Genomic DNA, 19,645 nt, shown 5'->3' on the forward strand with positions numbered 1-19,645 from the left:
TTCAGGTTGACTTCAGCTATTCTAGGTCTTTTGTGGTTCCACACGAATTTTAGAATTATTTTTCTTATTTCTGTGAAGAATGTCATTGTTATTTTGATAGGGATTGCATGCGATCTGTAGATTGCTTGAGTAGTAAGGACATTTTAACAATATTTATTCTTCCAGTCTGTGAATATAAAATATCTTTCAATTTTTAATGTACTCTTCAATTTCTTTTATCAGTGTTTTATAGTTTTTATTATAGAGATCTTTCACTTCTTTGGTTAATTCCTAGGTATTTAATTTTATTTGTGTCTGTTGTAAATGGGATTGCTTTTTGTTATCTTTTTCACATTGTTCACTGTTGGCATATAGAAATGCTACTGATTTTTGTATGTTGGTTTTGTATCTTGCAGCTTTGTTGAATTTATCAATTTTAATAGTTTTTTTGGTGGAGTCTTTAGGTTTTTCCAAATATAAGACCACATCATCTACAAACAAGGATAAACTGACTTCTTTCTTTTCAATTAGGATGCCTATTATTTCTTTCTCTTGTCTGATTGACCTAGCTATGGCTTTCAGTACTATGTCAAATAACAGTGCTAAAAGTGGGCATCCTTGTCACATTCCAGATACAAGAGGAAAGGCTTTCCGTTTTTCCTCATTCAGTGTGATACTAGCTGTCGGTCTGTCATATATAGCTTTTATTATTTTGAGGTATGTTCCTTATCCCCAGTTTTTAAAGGGTTTTATCATAAAGGGATGTTGAATATTATGAAATACTTTTTCAGCATCAATTGATTTGATTATATTGCTTATGTCCCTCATTCTGTTGATATGATGTATCATACTGATGGATTGATGTTGAACCATCCTTGCATCCCTGAGATAAATCTCACTTAGTCATGATAAATGATCTTTCTAATGTATTATTGAATTTGGTTTGTTAGTATTTTGTTGAAGATTTTTGCATCAATATTCATCAGAGATATTGGCCTGCAGTTTCCTTTTTTTGATGGACCTTTGTCTGGTTTTGGAGTCAGGGTAATACTGGCCTCATAGAGTGAGTTTGGAAGTATTTATTTCTCCTCTATTTTTTGGAACACATGAGTCAGATTGGTATTAGGTTTTTTTTTTTTTTCTTTTTTTGAGATGGAGTTTCACTCCTGTTGCCCAAGATGGAGTGCAATGGCACGATCTCCACTCATTACAACCTCCACCTCCAGGTTCAAGTGATTCTCCAGCCTCAGCCTCCCGAATAGCTGGGATTACAGGCACCTGCCACCATGCCTGGCTAATTTTTGTATTTTTAGTAGAGATGAGGTTTCACCATTTTGGCCAGGCTGCTCTTGAGCTGCTGACCTCAGGTGATCCACCTGCCTCAGTCTCCCAAAGTGCTGGGATTACAGGCATGAGCCACCATGCCTGACTGGTATTAATTATTCTTTTAAGCTTTGGTAGAAATCAGCAGTGAAGTCATCAGGTCCTGGGCTTTCCTTTACTGGGAGACTTTTTTTTTTTTTGATGGCTTCAATTTGATTACTTGTTATTGGTCTGTTCAGGTTTTGGATTTCTTCATGGTTCAGTCTTGGTAGGTTGTATGTATCTAGGAATTTATCAATTTCTTCTAGATTTTCTAATTTATTGGTATATAGTTGCTCATAATAGTCACTAATGATCTTTTGAATTTCTGTGGTGTCAGTTGTAATGTCTCTTTTTTCATCTCTGATTTTATTTATTTGGGTCTTCCTTTTTTTCTTACAGTCTGGCTAAAAGTTTGTCCATTTTGTTTACATTTTCAAAATAACAATTTTTTTGTTTCATTGATCTTTTTAGTTGTTTTCTTCATTTCAAATTTATTTCTTCTCGATTTTTATTATTTCTTTTATTCTACTAATTTTTGTTTGGTTTGTGCCTTATTTTCTAGCTCTTTAAGATGCATCATTAGCTTATTTATTTGAATTTTTCTTCTTTTTTTCGTAGGCACTTACAGCTATAAATTTCCTTTTTAGTACTGCTTTCACTGTACCCCTAGGTTTTGGTATGTTCTGTTTTCATTATAATTTGTTTCAAAAAATGTTCAATTTCTTTTTTAATTCCTTCATTTATCCACTTTTTATTCAGGAGTATATTGTTTAATTTCCATGTGTTTGTATAGTTTCCAAAATTCATCTTGTTATTACTTTCTAGTTTTATTTCATTGTGGTCAGAGAAGATGATTGATATTACTTCAGGATTTTTTAATGTTTCAAGACTTGTTTTGTGACCTAACATATGGTCTGTCCTTGAGAATGATCTATGTGCTGAGGAGAAGAATGCATATTTCGTAGCCATTGGATAAAATTTTCTGTAAATATAGGAGAAATACCTAATGTAAATGATGAGTTGATGGGTGCAGCAAACCATCATGGCACATGTATACTTATGTAACAAACCTGCATGTTGGTGCACATACACCCTAGAACTTAAAGTATAATTTTTAAAAAATCCCTGTAAAAATCTATTAAGTCCATTTGGTCTATAGTGCAAATTAATTCCAATGTTTCTTGATACTCTGACTGGGAGATTTGTTCAGTGTTGAAAATGGGATGTTGAAGTCTCCAGCTATTATTCTATTGGGGTCTATCTCTCTTTTTAGCTCTAATATTTGCTTTACATATCTGGGTGCTCCAGTGTTGGGGTACGTATATATTTACAATCATTATATCCTGTTGCTGAACTGATTATTTTATCATTGTAAAATGGCTTTGTCTCTTCTTACAGTTTTTGTCTTGAAATCTATTTTGTCTGATATAAGTGTAGCTACTCCTGCTCTTTTTTGGTTTTATTGGCATGGAATATCTTTTTCCATCCCTTTATTTTCAGTCTATGTATATCTCTATAGGTGAAGTGTGTTTCTTGCAGGCAACAGAATATTGGGTCTTGTTTTTTCATTCATTCAGCCACTCTATGGCTTTTGATAAGAGAGTTTAGTCCATTTACATTCAATGGTCCATTTCTTCCTTCCAGTCTTCCTTTTTGTGATGGTGATTTTCTCTGATGGAATGCTTTAATTTCTTGCTTTGTACTTTTTGTGTATCTGTTAAATGTTTTTTTTGATTTGAGGTTTGCAAATACTATCATAACCCATTATTTTAAACTGACAACTTAACACTGATTGCACAAACTCACAAAAATAAAACTAACAGAGTCTACACTTTAACTTCATCCCCCGACTTTTAAACTTTTAGTTGTTTATCTTTATGTTTTACTGTATTGTGTAAGTCTTGAAAAGTTGTTGTAGCTTTTTTATTGGTTTATTATTTAGTTCTACTTAAGATAAGACTAGGTTATATACCACAATTACAGTATTATATTTTTCTGTGGTTTTCTGTGTAATTACAATGACCACTGAGTTTCGTACCTTCAGATGATTTATCATTGCTCATTAACATCCTTTTCTTTCAGATTGAAAACTTCCCTTTAGCATGTCTTGTAGGACAGGTCTGGTGTTGATGAAATCTCCCAGCTTTTGTTTGGGAAGATATTTATTTCTCCTTCATGCTTAAATGATATTTTCCCTGGCTATACTATTCTTGGGTAAAAGTTTGATTTTTTTTTCCTTCAGCACTTTAAATATTTCAAGCCGCTCTCTCCTGGCCTGTAAGGTGTCCACTGAAAAGTCTGCTGCCAGATGGATTGGAGCTCCATTTTATGTTATTCAATTCTTTTCTCTTGCTGTTTTTAGGATTCTTTCTTTGTTCTTTAACTTTGGGAGTTTGATTTTTAAATACTTTGAGGTAGGCTTCTTTGGATTAAATCTGCTTGGCATTCTAAAACCTTGTACTTGAATGTCAATATCATTCTCTAGGTTTGGGAAGTCCTCTGTTACTATTTATTTGAATAAATTTTCTACCTCTATGTTTTTCTCTACCTCCTCTTTAAGGCCAATAACTCTAAGATTTGCCCTTTTGAGGCAATTTTCTAAATCTTGTAGGTGTGCTTCATTGTTTCTCATTATTTTGTCCCCTCTGACTGTGCACTTTCAAATAGTCTGTCTTCAAGTCACTAATTCTTTCCTGTGCTTGATCAATTCTGCTAATTAAGAGACTCTGATGCATTCTTCAGCAGGTCAATTGCATTTTTAGCTCTAGAATTTTGGCTTGATTCCTCCTAATTATTTCAATCTCTTTGTTAAATTTATCTTATAGAATCCTGAATTCCTTCTCTGTGTTACCTTGAATTTTTTGAGTTTCCTCAAAATAGCTATGTTGACTTCTCTGTCTAATTGGTCACATATCTCTGTTTCTCATGATTAGTCTCTGGTGCCTTATTTACTTCATTTGGTGAGGTCCTGTTTTCCTGCATGGTGTTGAAGCTTGCAGGTGTTTGCTGATTTCTGGGCATTGAAGAGTTAGAAATTTATGGTGGTATTTGCAGTCTGGACTTATTTGTGGCTGTCCTTGGGAATGCTTTCCAGGTATTGGAAGGGATTGGGCCCCAAGACCAATAACACTATGCTTTTTGAAGACTCATAGGGATCCCACCTTGGTGGTCTTGGATAAGATCCAGAAGAATTCTCTGGATTACCAGGCAGAAGATCTTGTTCTTTTCCCTTTCTTTCTCCCAAAGTGTCTCTCTCTGTATTGAGCCACCTGGTACTGGGGCTGTGGTGATCCAAGAACCCCTGTGGCCACCACCACTGGAACTGCACTGGGTCAGACCTAAAGCCAGCACAGCCCTGGGCCTTGACCAAGGCCCTTCTCTTTGGGGTGGTGAGTTCCCCCAGGCTGCATGCATGTCCGAAGATGCTGTCTGTGAGCCAGGGATTAGAGTAAAAAACCTTAGGAATTTACCTCATGTTCTATTCTACTTCTGCAAAGCTGGCACTAAAAGCACAATATGAAGTCCTTCTGGCTCTTCTCTCCCCTTTCTGTAGGCAGAGGAGCCTATCCTTGTGGCCACCACTACCACTTGTCCCCAAGGGTTTTTGCCTGGCCACTACCAATGTTGACTGATGGTGATGCCTCTTCTGTCAGCTTGTGGGGTGATTGCTGCCAGGCCTGGAACTCACCCTTCAGAACATAAGGCTTCTCTCTGGCTTAGGGGAGGTCCAGAAATGCTGTCCAAGATCCTAGACCTGGACTCAGTCACCCCAAGAGCCAAGTCCTGGAATGGTGACCCCCAAAAGCCCGCTTGGTGTTCTACGCCACTGTGGCTGAGCTGGTTCCTAAAGTGCAAGACAAAATCCCGTTTACTTTTCCCTCTGCTCTTCTCAAACAGAAGGGGTTTTTCACCACATGCACCACAGCTGAGAATGTGCAGGGTCACCCCTGAAGCAAGCACGTCTCAGAGCCCAAGGCCCCTGGAGTACTCCCTGGGTATTGCTGCTGGCTATTCGGGGCCCAAGGACTCTTTAGTCAGCAGGTGATGAATGCTGCCAGGACTTGGTTCTCACCTTCAAGGCAGTGGGCTCTCATTTGGTCCAGGGCGTGTCTAGAAATGTCATCTGGGAGCTAGGGCCTGGACTTGGGGCTCATGACTGCCTATTGCTCTTTCCTACTGTGGCTGAGCTGGCATCCACCATGCAAGGCAAAATCGTCCTTACTTTTTACTCTACTCTCCTTAAGCAGAGGGAAGGAGACACTTTCATTGCTTTGAGCTGTGCTGCCTGGGGCTGGGGGAGGAATGGGACAAGCCTTTCCTAGCCACCCCAGCTGGTGTTTTTCTAGAACACATGTCATCCTAGTCCTCTGGCTCTGAGCCCAGCTTACCACTAGGAGTTGCCTAGGGATTGCAGTCCTTTTTTCCTAGACTCCCTTTCAAGTTTACGTAGGACCCCAGAGCACTTCAGCCTGCAGTTGCAAGGCTTGCCTAGAAACTCAAGTTCTGACCACTGGGATGGGTGATTCCCCTCTGGCTAGGGATGGTCCAAATGCCCCCTCCATGTGCTGGTGGGGGCTGAGCCCAGCATGGTTTCATTCTCTGCTGTGACAGGGCAGCGCTGAGTTCAACGTAACATCCCCCAGTGCTCTCCCTCTCAAAAGTGCGCAGACTTTCTGAGCTGCAAGGTCACTGCCAGGAGATGGGGGAGGGGTGGCACTGGTGATTCAAGACTCTCTCTCCTGCCCTCTTCAATGCTTATTTCAGTGACATGAAGACAAAACCAGGTACTGTCATTGCTCACATGATTTTTGGTTCGGGTGACAGTGCTTTTCTACGTGCAGATAGTTGTTAAAATTTGGTGTTCCAGTGAGGGGGACAGTGTTGGCTTCTATTCTGCCATCTGGCTCACCAAGCCCCTACTGTAGTCTTGAAAGGCAAAATAGATTCTGCTCATAGAAAAATATTTTGAAAATATGACACAGGGCGGGGGACGGGGAGAGACAGAGAGAGAGAGATCTCCCCAGGACCCTCTTTCCCAGGTATCGGCTCAGGCTGTCTCAGGAAGGGCAATCTCTGGCTTTTCCAGCTCTGGTTCACTCATTTCCCAAACCAACACCACAAAGACCCAAGAGCCCCATGAAAGGTGGGAGGGGGCTGTGCCTTCTCAGTTTTTTTGTTTTTCAACAAAAATTATTTTGACAAATACTTCACAAATACTTACAATTTGACAGACACTGTGCTAGCCCTTCACATAACCACCTCTAATCCCTGGAGCCAACCTGCAGGTCAGTAGTCACTAGCACTGCTGTGCAGACAAGGCTGATGAGGGGGACACCTGGGAGCAAGGCCATGCAGGAGGAAGCACATGGCTGGATGTAAGCCGAGGCAGGGCAATCACTCTCTGCAGACATCACTATAGTCCAGGGGGCAGGGCTAATGGGGCTAAGAGAGGGGCAGATTCAGGAGTTTGGAGGGAGGCAAGGCCACAGCCAGTGGGGGGATCCTGGGCTGCTCCAGGAATGAGGGCATTTGAGTATCACTTTGAAGGAGCCCTAGGTGTTGGCAAAAATGGGGCAGGGGTGGGGTTGGGGGCAGGGAAAGGGGCTGAGATGAGATGGAATTGTTACTATTTGAAATATTTATTTATTTTTTCCACTAAATTTCCACTGTCTTTTTAATAATTGCAAATCCCTCTCCACCTATGGAACTAGGTGGGGTTGTAAGGCTTCCTTGGCAACCTATGTGTGATTTGTTACTTTTTTTCTCTATTTTCATAGCATTTTGGAGGGAAATTGGGGATGGCTCTGTCAAGGCTTATTAGCAAGATACGATTTTTAGACGGAAGCTTGACATTCTGTATATTCAATGAAATCAAAGAGGCTTTGAGAAATGTTTGGGTTAATCCTCACTGTTTGGAACCAGCTTCTGTTATACAAATATGCAGAACTGAGCACGAGCGATAAATGAAAACAATAGGGTAACGGTTCCTTCTCTGCTGATCCATATCCAAATATACTATAAAAATGGTAATGTATGTATTCATAATTAACATGCCGGCCATAAATCATTTCAGAACTAAATTATTAAAATGATGAAATGCACACATCTCTATTAGAGATGAAAATATGTTTGTGGGAAAGTTAGGAAAGTTAAAACCAGGCCTGCTGAGGCAAACTTGCTATGGCCCACCCTGGTTCTCACTGAAAGATGAAACAAGGTGGGCCCATGGAGACCAGCCCCAAAGTCCAAGAAAGCTGAGAGCTCAAAGAAAGAGGCTGCCAAATCCAGTTTCTTAGAAAGAAACATTTAATGGAGACTTACAAACAGAAGCTATGTCTGTGTCCTGGACAGGACAGGACAAGATGGTGGATCCTCACGCCATCATCACCCAGACCCTGAGATTATATACCTCAGAGGAGGGACACAGACACAGTGTTCTTTAGCAGGAATAGGTAAGAATTTGCCTCAAGGGCAGGATTTAAGTATCTGCCCTTCCACAAGGGACCACAGATTAACTGGAAATCTCAAAGGCCTTCCCAGAACTGAGGTTAATCAGAAGTCAACATGGCAGATTAGCTTCCAAGATGGAGTTGCTTTAGCCTCCCATTCAAGATGGAGTCGCTTTGGCCTCCTGTCCAAGATGGAGTTGCTTGGCCTCTCATCTGAGAGGGAGTCACTTTGGCCTCATGTCCAAGATGGAGTCACTTTGGCCTTCACAGCATCTCACGATGAGGGTTTACCACCACAGGTGAATCTCAGGCTGGAAACTGCGGTCCAAGGTACTGTGGAAACTCCAGATGGATGCAAGAAATGTTACAGGCTTGAGCCATGAACACATAATGTCCAGACAGAATGACAGTAATGCAATGCTGTGACCTTCAGGCTGGTACCCACAGGCTGCATTTTATCCACAAAGTTACAACAAAATTCCTGGGTGACCCTGGACAGCACTCACCCATTGCTGAGTCCCTCTTTAAGAATCATGGGACTGTAGATTGGCCAGGCCCTGTGCATCTCAGCCCTTCTTTGGCAGATGTGAGATCACACAGCTAGCAAGTAGCTTTTCAGACCGAAATCTTGGGACAAGATTCAAATCTTCAAGGGGACAAGAAGAGCTGGACCCCAGTTTCCCCCTGGACATCTTCCTATTAATGGGTTGGCAGCCTCAGCTGTGGTGAGCTGGGGTAAGAGAGACCCTGAGAAAGGGGGCAGTAGCCTGGGGACTCCCAGTAGTTAAAAGACCACACTTGGGTGAATCCTGAGGCCCAAGAGTCTCTTTCTGATGTGGATACCAATGGGATGGGCCCAGTACCTACCGAAAGCTGTAGCCAAGAGTTCTTATCTGACCTGGGCCCATGGCAGACCCCAGTAGCCAAGAACCTCAGGTGCTTTGGCGGAAGATTCTCTTCCTTCTGCCTTTAAGAAATTAAAATCTGTGTATCAAACGTGATGCTTAGGCTATAAAGAGACCCTCCATGGGCTGACTTTTTTTGTTGTTAATTTTTGAGACAGAGTCTTGCTTTGTCACCCAGGCTGGAGTGCAGTGGCACAATCACAGCTCACTGCAGCCTCAACTTCCTGGGCTCGAGAGATCCTCCCACCTCAGTCTCTGAAGTAGCTGGGACTACAGGCATGTGCCACCATGCCTGGCTAATTATTTCGCATTTTTTTTTGTAGCTAGAGTTTTGCCATGTTCCCCAGGCTGGTCTTGAATTCCTGGGTTCAAGCACCCTGCCCATCTCAACCTCCCAAAATGCTGGGATTACAGGCATGAGCCACCGCACCCGGTCCTTTAATTTTTAATGAAGTGAAATTAAATGTGCCGAGCTCATGTAGGCCTGGTTTGTGAGAGGCACTCTCCTACTCATTATCTTAGCTAATCCTATCTAGCTGGAGCCCAGACAGGTGTGCTGTCTGCTCTATTTCATGCTGCTAGTGAGAGGTCGGGTCAGGGTTTGAATTCAAGTGTTATAAAGCTGAAGCTCATGCTTCTTGTGCAAACATATTCAAGAACACACACACACACAGACACACACACACTATGCAACAAAAGATTGTGCAGCCTTTTAAAAATACCAGCCATTGTACTGCACTTTCTCAGCTACGCACTCCTCCTGCCCCTCATCGGATTATGATCACCTCCTTTTAAGCCTCTGTTGTAAATGATTCAAAGATCAAGCAGGGATTTTGTGGGCAGCTTTGAGCAAAGAATAAAAAGGATTGAGCTTAGAGTCTGCATTCTAAATTTCTCTTCTCTCACCTTCTGAAAATATCCCAAATAAAATCAGGTTATTGTGATTTAAGTAGCCAGCAAAAGGCAGGAACATCTGCCCTCAGAGATGAGGGAAAGAGTCAGTACTAGAAAAATAATCACTAAAAATACTGAGCATTCACTGTGGCCAGATGCATCTCATGCATTCTTACTAGTCCTCATCTCGCTCTGAAAGCAGGCTTCGTCACCCTTGTTCTCCAGTGAAGACACAGAGAGCCAGAAAGTCTCAAGGGCCCAGCCTAGTCCACATTGCCAGGAGGTGGACAGGCCGGCCAGATTCATCATCTGGGTTCTTTTGTCCCTCCCTGCTCTGCCATTGTCTTTCCCTGCTGAGAAAACACCCTCTCTGACGATTTGGAATAAAATGTGGAGCTGTGCAGGAGGCTCGGACGTATCTCAGACTGACTCAACCGGAAGCTCTAGAGATGGGCGCCTGCATCTGCATTTGACAGTGATTTAGAGATGAGCTCCTGCATCTGCATTTGACAGTGATTTTGATCCGCAGCCACATTTGCAGCTGTGCGAAGGGGATACGCTGAAAGAGAACTGATCACCAGATCCACGTGACCCAAGCAGTTCGACAGCAGAGTGGTCAATGGCAGAAAAGGTGTGACTATAACTTTCACAAGTTGAATTGTAGATAATTTTATATAATCAAAATTTTAGAGCAAAAGTTTTTTCTAAATTCAATCCAAATCCTTGCTCGCAGTGAAATAAAAAACACAACAAAACAAAAAAACAAAACAATAACAACAAAAATCTGAGAATCAAAGATGTGAAGGAACTTGCCTGGAGGTGAGAAGGGGCAGCTGGTGCCACACGGGGGCCCGCGGCTCCGTGTTCTCCAGGCTCCTCCAGCTCCTCCTGCTGTGCGTATATATTCCGTGACAAAGGCATGGACACCATGTGACCAATTCCGTCCTCTGCTCGTGATTAAGTTGCTTTAGTTTTCAAAGTGGAAAAGGAGTTTAGTGTGAAAACCTGTGTTTTCCTGGAAACCATGTAACTTTGGCTCCAGCTGCAAGTACGGCCACTGTGATGAGTCCCATCAATTCACTCTGTAACTCAGACCTTCAGAATCCACCTTGATCCACACCCCCTTTCCGGGAGCTTGTGTCCAAGCCACACCCTGGTTTCATCAGCGTGAACACTGCTGCTTTGCCCTCCACCTGCGACTCTCCCCACTCATCCTCCAGATCGCTTCTCAAGTGGGTTTCCTCCATGTGGCCCATGGACATGGCGGGTCTGGAATGGACTCCTGCTCCTTTCTACTCAGGCTCCTGCTTCCTCTAACAAGAAACACTTCCCTCTCCCGAGCTCCCATTATTGCCATGAAACTAGACTTTTCTATGTGAGAATGCAATTTCAGACCATGGGGACTGAGCAGTGCAGATGGCTTAAAAGTGAATGTCTACATCACTTAGCAAGACAAAGGCTGATTGTGGTTATTAATTTTATGATTATTAAATGAACTGCAACTGATGCTTAGAAGAAAAGGGAAAGTAGATCACATTCTTCATCACACACACATGATGTGCATAGACCAATATCACAAGGCCCAAGCACAGACCATCAGGCAAGTTGCTGCCAGATGCCAACTGGAAATAAGGTTATACATATGTATAGGTACAGACATAACCACACACATGGATATATGAGTATACGGATGTCTGTGGATGCAAGTATACTTAGTAACGCCAGATGCTGACTTATCACCAGATGTTGAAGCCCAATATACCTGATTTTATTGGGCTGAAAGTATAACATAAATTATAAAGACACTGAATAAGAAGTGTCATTTTGCAGGTGTCTGATACAATAGCTACCTAAATATTGAGGAATGCACTGACCAGGGTTATTAGCTTCCCAGCTATAGTAATGCTTGTCCTTCTCACATATCTATAACATTCAGTGTCGTATTCGAGAGAATTCTGAACCAGTTTCCCCTAGTGGATGAATCTTGTGGAAGCTTGTTAACAGTAAATCCAAATTCTGTAAACAATTTTAAAGAGGTTTATTCTGAGCCAACATGTGTGACCATAGCTCAATAGAAGCACAGTTTCAAGAGGTCCATAGAAAGTACGACTGGAGCAGTCACAATTTACAGTTTAGTTTTAAACATTTTAGGGAAGTAAGAGTTACAGGCAAATACATAAATCAACACATGGAAGGTATACATTGGTTCAGCCAGAAAAGGCAGGATATCTTGAAGTAGGGCTTATAGGTTACAGGTGGATTCAATAATTTGCAACTGGTTAAAGCATTAAAGCTCTGCCTAAAAATCTGGAGTCAGCAGAAAGAAATATATATTTTTAAATTTTATTTTATTTTAAGTTCCAGGATACATGTGCAGAATGTGTGGGTTTGTTACATAGGTAAACGTGTGCCATGGTGGTTTGCTGCACCTATCAACCTATCACCTAGGTATTAAGCCCAGCATGCATTAGCTATTTATCCTGATGCTCTCCCTCCCCCTGCCTGCCTGACAGTCCCTGGCATGTGATGCTTCCTTCTCTGTGTCCAAGTATCCTCACTGTTCAGCTCCCAATTATGAGTGAGAACATGCAGTGTTTGGTTTTCTGCTCCTGTATTAGTTTGCTGAGGATAATGGCTTCCAGCTCCATCCATTTCCCTGCAGAGAACATGATCTCATTCTTTTTTATGGCTGCACAGTATTCCATGGTGTATATGTACCACATTTTCTTTATCCAGTCTATTATTGATGAGCATTTCGGTTGATTCCATGTCTTTGCCATTGTGAGTAGTGCTGCAGTAAATATACATATGCATGTATCTTTATAATAGAATGATTTATATTCCTTTGGGTATACACCCAGTAATTGGATTGCTGGGTCAAATGGCATTTCTGGTTCTAGATTCTTGAGGAATTGCCACACTGTCTTCCACAATGGTTGAACTAATTTACACTCCCACCAACAGTGTAAAAGGATTCCTATTTCTCCACAGCCTCACCAGCATCTGTTGTTTCTTGACTTTTTAATAATCACCATTCTGACTGGCATGAAATGTTATTTCATTGTGGTTTTGATTTGCATTTCTCTAATGATCAGTGATGTTGAGATTTTTTTCATAAGTTTGTTGGCTGCATAAATGTCTTCTTTTGGAAAGTATCTGTTCATGTCCTTTGCCCACTTTTTGATGTTTTTTTTTCTTGTAAATTTGCTTAAATTCCTTGTACATTCTGGATATTAGAACCTTGTCAGATGGGTAGATTGCAAAGATTTTCTCCCATTCTGTAGGTTGCCTGTTCACTCTGATGATAGTTACTTTTGCTGTGTAGAGGGCTCTTTAGTTTAATTAGGTCCCATTTGTCAATTCTGGCTTTTGTTGTGATTGCTTTTGGCAATTTCATCATAGAATCTTTGCCCGTGCCTATGTCCTGAATGGTATTGCCTAGTTTTAGAAATAAATGATTTAAGTTAAGGAAGTCTGTCAACCAATATGCTGGGTCAGACTGACCTGTAGGGGTGGGTGACTTACCCCTTGCCCGACATGGCCTTAGGTCCTGTTTGTAATTCGGTATCGTATGGTCACAAGGAGTCCCTTCTGTCAGTCCTCCCATCTCTACTTCAGCATCAGTGCTGGTCAGTTGTGTCTAAACTCCAAAAGGGAGGGGATATAAGGAGGCGTGTCTGACTTCCCATCCCTTCATGGCCCAGAATTCAGTTTTTAAGGTTTTCCTGGGATCTCCTTGGCTAAGAGGGGGTACCTTCAGTGGGGTAAGAGGGCCTAGGATTTTGTTTCTAATTCACAAGCTTTGGGAAATTTCTCATTTAGCGGGTGCTCCCCTGCTGTGACCAGCTGAGTCCTTGGTACGAACAAGATGACCGAGGTTTGTTTTTGGTTCCCAGGTTGCATGCCTGCCTTTAAGCAGCAGCACTGCCCTGTACACCTGGTGATTATTTTCTTTGTAACTGATTTTACCGTAAGCACTTCTCATCCTGCTTTCCAGTCTCTCCCTGTCACTCCTGCCGAGGAAGTTCATTCATTCTCCTCCAAGGCGTCCTCATCTCTCCCTGGGAGGGGCACAGGCCCAGAAGTGGCAGAAGTGCTGGCCCCCAGCCCTGCTGTATGAGTGACACAGTGCAGACCTCCTGAGCTCAGCACCCTGAGAACAACCTGTGTCCCCCATAAAGCTGCAACCTGGCCTCTTCACACCAATCTTCTGCAGCTGCCTTCCTCAGATGAGATGGCTCTGTCTGGAGAATCCAAAGGAATGCCACCTTCCTTTCCTCCAGAACATGTGCCCAGGGCTTTCGGGAGACCCCAGCACCGTGAGGACATTGCTTTGTGTCCACCCTGCTGCCACTGAAGGACTTATACCAGCTGCGATGCTGCCTGCCGTGCTTCTTAGCTGTCATTTCTCTCCATCATAGGCAACTCCTCTTTCCTTTTTTCTTCCTTCCTCTTTCTGGCAAAATGATTTTAGGTATAAATGATTCCAAAATCACACCAGGGAATTAAACACGAAGGCAAGATTCTCATTGTTTGACCAACGAGAATAGTCAGGAGTTAAATGGCAAAGGACCAGTTAATTCAAACTGGGAAAGAGCTGAGGTTTGGCAAACACAGCCAGAGCTAATTGTAATAAAACATCAGCATTTACTCTGGCTTTACCAACACCAGGTCATGGGGCTGAACCCCTTTCTGCCTCTATCCTGTTTTCATTGATCAGCACACTGAGTGATGCTCTGCCTGAGAAGTCGGCTGGGGTCTCCGCTTTTGGAGGCGTTATGGCCAAGGGCACATGCTTAGGTATCAGAAACCCTGGATTGCATCCCGTCTCTCCAACTTAACTGTGTTATGTACAAGGACTTCCCTGTGTGTTAGTCACGTTCCGTTTTCTCATTTCTAACATGGATGTAATCAAACTGGTGATGAAAAATTTTGTGATTCCCAGTTGTTCCACTCTTTAAAACTAGCTGAGGAGATTTTAAAAATCTGGAGTCCAGGAAGAACCACATTTTGGCCATGTGAGAATATGGGGAAAGTCATCAGCACTTATTAAAGATCCTGAGTGAGTCCAGAGTGCAGCATTTGGCAGCCATGGGATTGCTGTGAGGACTCAAGGGCACCCTGAAGCTACCTTGTCCAGCTGGCCGTAAATCCGGGTCATTCCAGTGATAGCCAGGCACTGCCCTGGCTGCCAGTGTTCCCCCTGGGGGCTGCTTCTCTTTCACTTTTCAATTCTTTAGTCATTTAAGTTGATAATTAACTTTGAAAGGTGGAAGTTTCCCCAAATATGTTCTTATAATCACATTTAATATTAGAATGACATCAGTCTTTCCTAAATAATTTTATAGTGAAATAGGATTTTAATCAAAATGCTCTAGATATTTAAGCTTTTTAATGATTCTCAAATAAGCAGGTGATGACAGCAAGAGAAGAAAGAAACCATGAGAGGGATGTGGGACTCACTCAGCCAGATACTGGGAGCTGCTCCCCAGCGGGGACAGTTTAAAGGGCCGGTCTCCCAGCTCTGCTCCTGGAGATGGCTGCAGGCAGCTGTGCTGTGCCCGTGAGGCAGGTGGTCCCCTTCCCCTGGCACCTTGAGCTCGTGTTTGTGTCACAGCCAGAGTTTACTGTTCTATGGGGTGATTGTCTCCTTAAGCGTGCTTGCCGGATTCTCAGTGTCTTAGTTTCACATCTATTCTAGGGCATTAGTGGGACGTGGCAGGGAGCGGGCACTCGAAACATATTTTTTGAAAGGTGAATAAAATAAGGCAGAGGGATGGAAGCAGAGGAAGACGGGATCTTTGGGGGTCTCTTTGAGGACTCTCGGCCCCGCGTCTGTCGCCCTCTTAAGGGATGAGCCCCGAGGCAGCGCAGGCTGCTCCGTAGAGAGTATCTATGGAAGCCGAGCGTGTCTGTGCGCCTGCGTCAGCGTCCTGCTTTGTACTGTTGATCTGTTCATTCGAAAGACATGCACAGTGCACACTTGGACATACGCCCTCGACAGACACCCACAGTGCACCCCCTGGACATACACCCTCCACAGTCACCCACAGTGCACCCCCTGGACATACGTCCTCGACAGACATGCACAGTGCACCCCCCGGACATACACCCTCTAGAGACATGCACAGTGCACCCCCCAGACATACAACCTCGACAGACATGACATGCACAGTGCATCCCCCAGACATACAACCTCGACAGACATGACATGCACAGTGCATCCCCGGACATACACCCTAGACAGATATGCACAGTACACCCCCGGACATACACCCTCGACAGACATGCACAGTGCCCCCCCGGACATACACCCTCGAGAGACATGCACAGTGCATCCCCCACACATACGCCCTCGAGAGACATGCACGGTACACCCCCCGGACACACGCCCTTGACAGACATGCATAGTGCACACCCATACATACATCCTTGACAGACATGCACAGTGCACACCCCAGACATACGCCCTTGAGAGACATGCACAGTGCACCCCCCGCACACACGCCCTCGACAGACATGCACAGTACACCCCCCGGACATACATCCTTGACAGACATGCACAGTGCACCCCCTGGACATACACCCTCGACAGACATGCACAGTGCACCTCCTGGACATACACCCTCGACAGACATGCACAGTGCACACCCCATGCATACATCCTCAACAGACATGGACAGTGCATCCCCCAGACATACGCCCTCCACAGACATGCACAGTGCACCCCCTGCACATACACACTTGACAGACATGCACAGTGCACCCCCCGCACATACACGCTTGACAGACATGCACAGTGCACCCCCTGCACATACACCCTCGACAGACATCCACAGTGTACCTCCCAGACATACACCCTCCTTGTACGTTGCTTAGGAAGCCACATTGTGCCAGTTATTGCAGAGATGAAACCCATTGTCCTTTCTCTGCTTATGCCCAGGTGGACTAAGACTCAGACAAGTGCATCAGCTGTTGCCAGACCGTGCCTGGTGTCCCAGCGGAGAGAGGACGCCTGATTCAGCCTGGACCCTGGGAGGTCAGTGACATCTTCAGTCAATAGGTGGGGAAGTCTGTTGGCATCAGCAAGGCCACGAGAGGCAGAGAAAACAGACCTCAGGGCTTTGCTGAAGCCTGAGAGATTGGAGAGCAGGTGGAAGCGAGAAGGAGGGGAAACAGTGACAGGATCCCACAGGTCTTTCTGTGCCTTGGGAAGGCACTTGGTCTTTAGACTGAGAATGCTGTGATATTTTTGGGGCGTTTTAATCACAGTGGTAATCTACTAAGAACTTTCAGAAATCTTTATTTTAAATAAATTTAGGGTCACATAGAGGTTCTAAAAATAGTGCAGAGTCCTTAAATATCCCTCACCAAGCTTCCCGAGATGACATTTTACATAATAAAAAAAGCGTCAGCACCAGGAAATTGACATGGGTACAAAGACATCAGGGAAGCTGCAGACTTGTTCAGATTTACCAGGTTTTAGACGTGCTCTGTTTCCTGCTCCCCCGGGAAAGGAGAAGGGTTCAGTTCTCTGACATTTTGTCACACATAAACATTCAAGTAGGAACCGCGCAGAATGATCCCTGCCCCTCATCCTGCCCCCACACAGTCACAGTCACAACGCAGCATGCACCCCTGACGACCATGGACCCGTTCTCCATCAGAAAAGCATCAGCCAGGCATGATGGCTCATGTCTGTAATCCCAGCACTTTGGGAGGCCGAGGCGGGCGGATCACCTGAGGTCAGCAGTTCGAGACCAGCCTGGCCAACATGATGAAACTCTGTCTCTACCAAAAATACAAAAATTAGCTGGGCGTGGTGGCGAGTGCCTGTAGTCCCAGCTACTCAGGGAGGCTGAGGCAGGAGAATCGCTTGAACCTGGGAGGCAGAGGTTGCAGTGAGCCAAGATTATGCCACTGCACTCCAGCCTGGGCAACAGAGTGAGACTCTGTCTCAAAAAAAAAAGAAAGAAAAAGAAAAAAGAAAAGGAGAAACGTCAGTTTTAGAATATCATGCAAACTGAATCATCTAGCTTGTAGCCTTTTGAGATTGGCTTTGCAATCCACCAAAAAGTCCTGGAGATCTGCTCAAGTTGCCTTGGGCATCAACGTTCCGTTCCCTTTCACTGCTGAGTTGGGCTCCATTGCAGGAATGTGCCGCATTTTATCCACTCACCTGTCAAAGGATAGTGGGCCCTCATCTTCTCCTCTGGGCCTTGGTGATTATGACCACCACTTCTATAAACTTTCATTTCCAGATTTTTTTCTTGTTAACATTAATTTTTTATTTCTCTGGGCTCTATACTCAAGTACAGAGTTGCTAGACCATGTGGTAAATTCGTATTTAATTCTGTGAAAAACTGCCAAACTGTTATCCAGTGCAGCTGAGAGTTCTTGGATGTTCTGGATACAAGTCCTTTGTTGGATTTGTGATTTGAAACTATTTTTTTTCAAGTCTGTAGCTTGTCTTTTCATCTGCTTAACAGAGACTTTCATAGACAAAAAACATTTTTAATTTCTATAAAGTCCAGATAACCAAATTTTCCCTTGTGGCTCCTGCCTTTGGATGCTGTGTCAAACTCATCCTTGACCACATAGATTTCTGTCATGTTTTCTTTTGGAAAGGTTTTCTAGTTTTATGTGTAAATCTACCATACTGTTTCCGCTAATTTTTGTGTGAAGAGTATGAGGATTTTCATTTCACAAAGGTCACTCCAGTGTGCAGGGACGGATTGGAAGAGGCTGTGCCTGGAGGTGGACGAACCAGGAAGTGGGTGACAGAGGGAGCAGGCTCAGTGGCTGAGATGAAGAATTCAGGTTCACAGGGCACCCAGCAGCAGGCTGACCCTGTGCGATGTGACATATTTGTGTGCATGTGTGTGCACATATGCGTGCATGAATATATATGTATAATTGTATATATTGTAGTCACATATTTAAACTTATTAAAATTATTAAAACCCCCTTCACCCCAACTGCTGAGATTGTTTTAAATCTTTAAAGGGAAATACTTTAGTGTTCAGAAACACTTAACTTGAATTAACACACACATTATTTTTAAAAAGACAAATTATTAATTATTTTGAATGCACGTACACACAATTTAGGGACACAATTCTGGTATAATATATGGTTATTTCATAATTGTTGTTAAATCAAGTTACCCATCAATAAATATCCCGGAAGAAAAGCGTTGCCCACGCCGGGTCCAGGTCCGTCTGTGTTGGATGCGATGTTAATTACATGCAGCGGTGCCTCTGGCTTCTTGCCGCGGGCAATGAAGAAAAAACAGTGCCTTTAGATCTGATAAATTAAGCTTTGAATCTTGTGTCACAGAAGAATATGAAGTGGCTTCCAAATGATCTCAGTGAAATACCACAGCCTCCACTCTGGATTTGCAGATCCCAGGGTACAGCAAACGAAAGCCACAAACACCAAGGCCCAGGCCCCGTTCCCGGCTTCCAAGTACACATTTTGGGCCGTGCATCGCCAGCTGCCAGAACACCCACGTGGTGTGCGGCAGAGCTGTTTGCCTGCATTGATTTAAAGGCTTCCCCATGTACACTCGGGGCTGCTATGCTGTGTTCCTGCAAACAATGGTGATATTTCAGCGCTTTGTGATGTATGTGACCTAATGCCAGGGACAAAGCAGTTTAATATGACATGAGGACGTTGATTTTTTTAAATAGTGTAATGGTCTCTGTAATTCACATCTTGAAGATCTCCACTTTTTTTTCTTTTTCTGAACATAGCTTTAGTGTTAATAATTTCATTAATTCTAGCCTAGGGATATTTCAAGCAGTTTTCCAGACTAAGTTCAGTTTAAGCAGGTGTGTATTTTCCCATGTGACTGTCCTGCCCTTTCTAGCTGATGGAAAAGGCAAATGGGCTTTAATGCCCATACTGTAAATCAGCAACAGCTTTTATTGTCTCTATGACCCCAGGAATCCTCTGTTCCCAGTACATTCTAAAATAAAAGATGGCTGGATCTAAGCCCCATCGTTTCTGTTTTTATGGTTAGTGACTCGGGATGCTGAGGGCACCTTCCTG

This window comes from Pan paniscus, chromosome 12, assembly GCF_029289425.2.
Source record: "Pan paniscus chromosome 12, NHGRI_mPanPan1-v2.0_pri, whole genome shotgun sequence".
Taxonomy (NCBI): domain Eukaryota; kingdom Metazoa; phylum Chordata; class Mammalia; order Primates; family Hominidae; genus Pan; species Pan paniscus.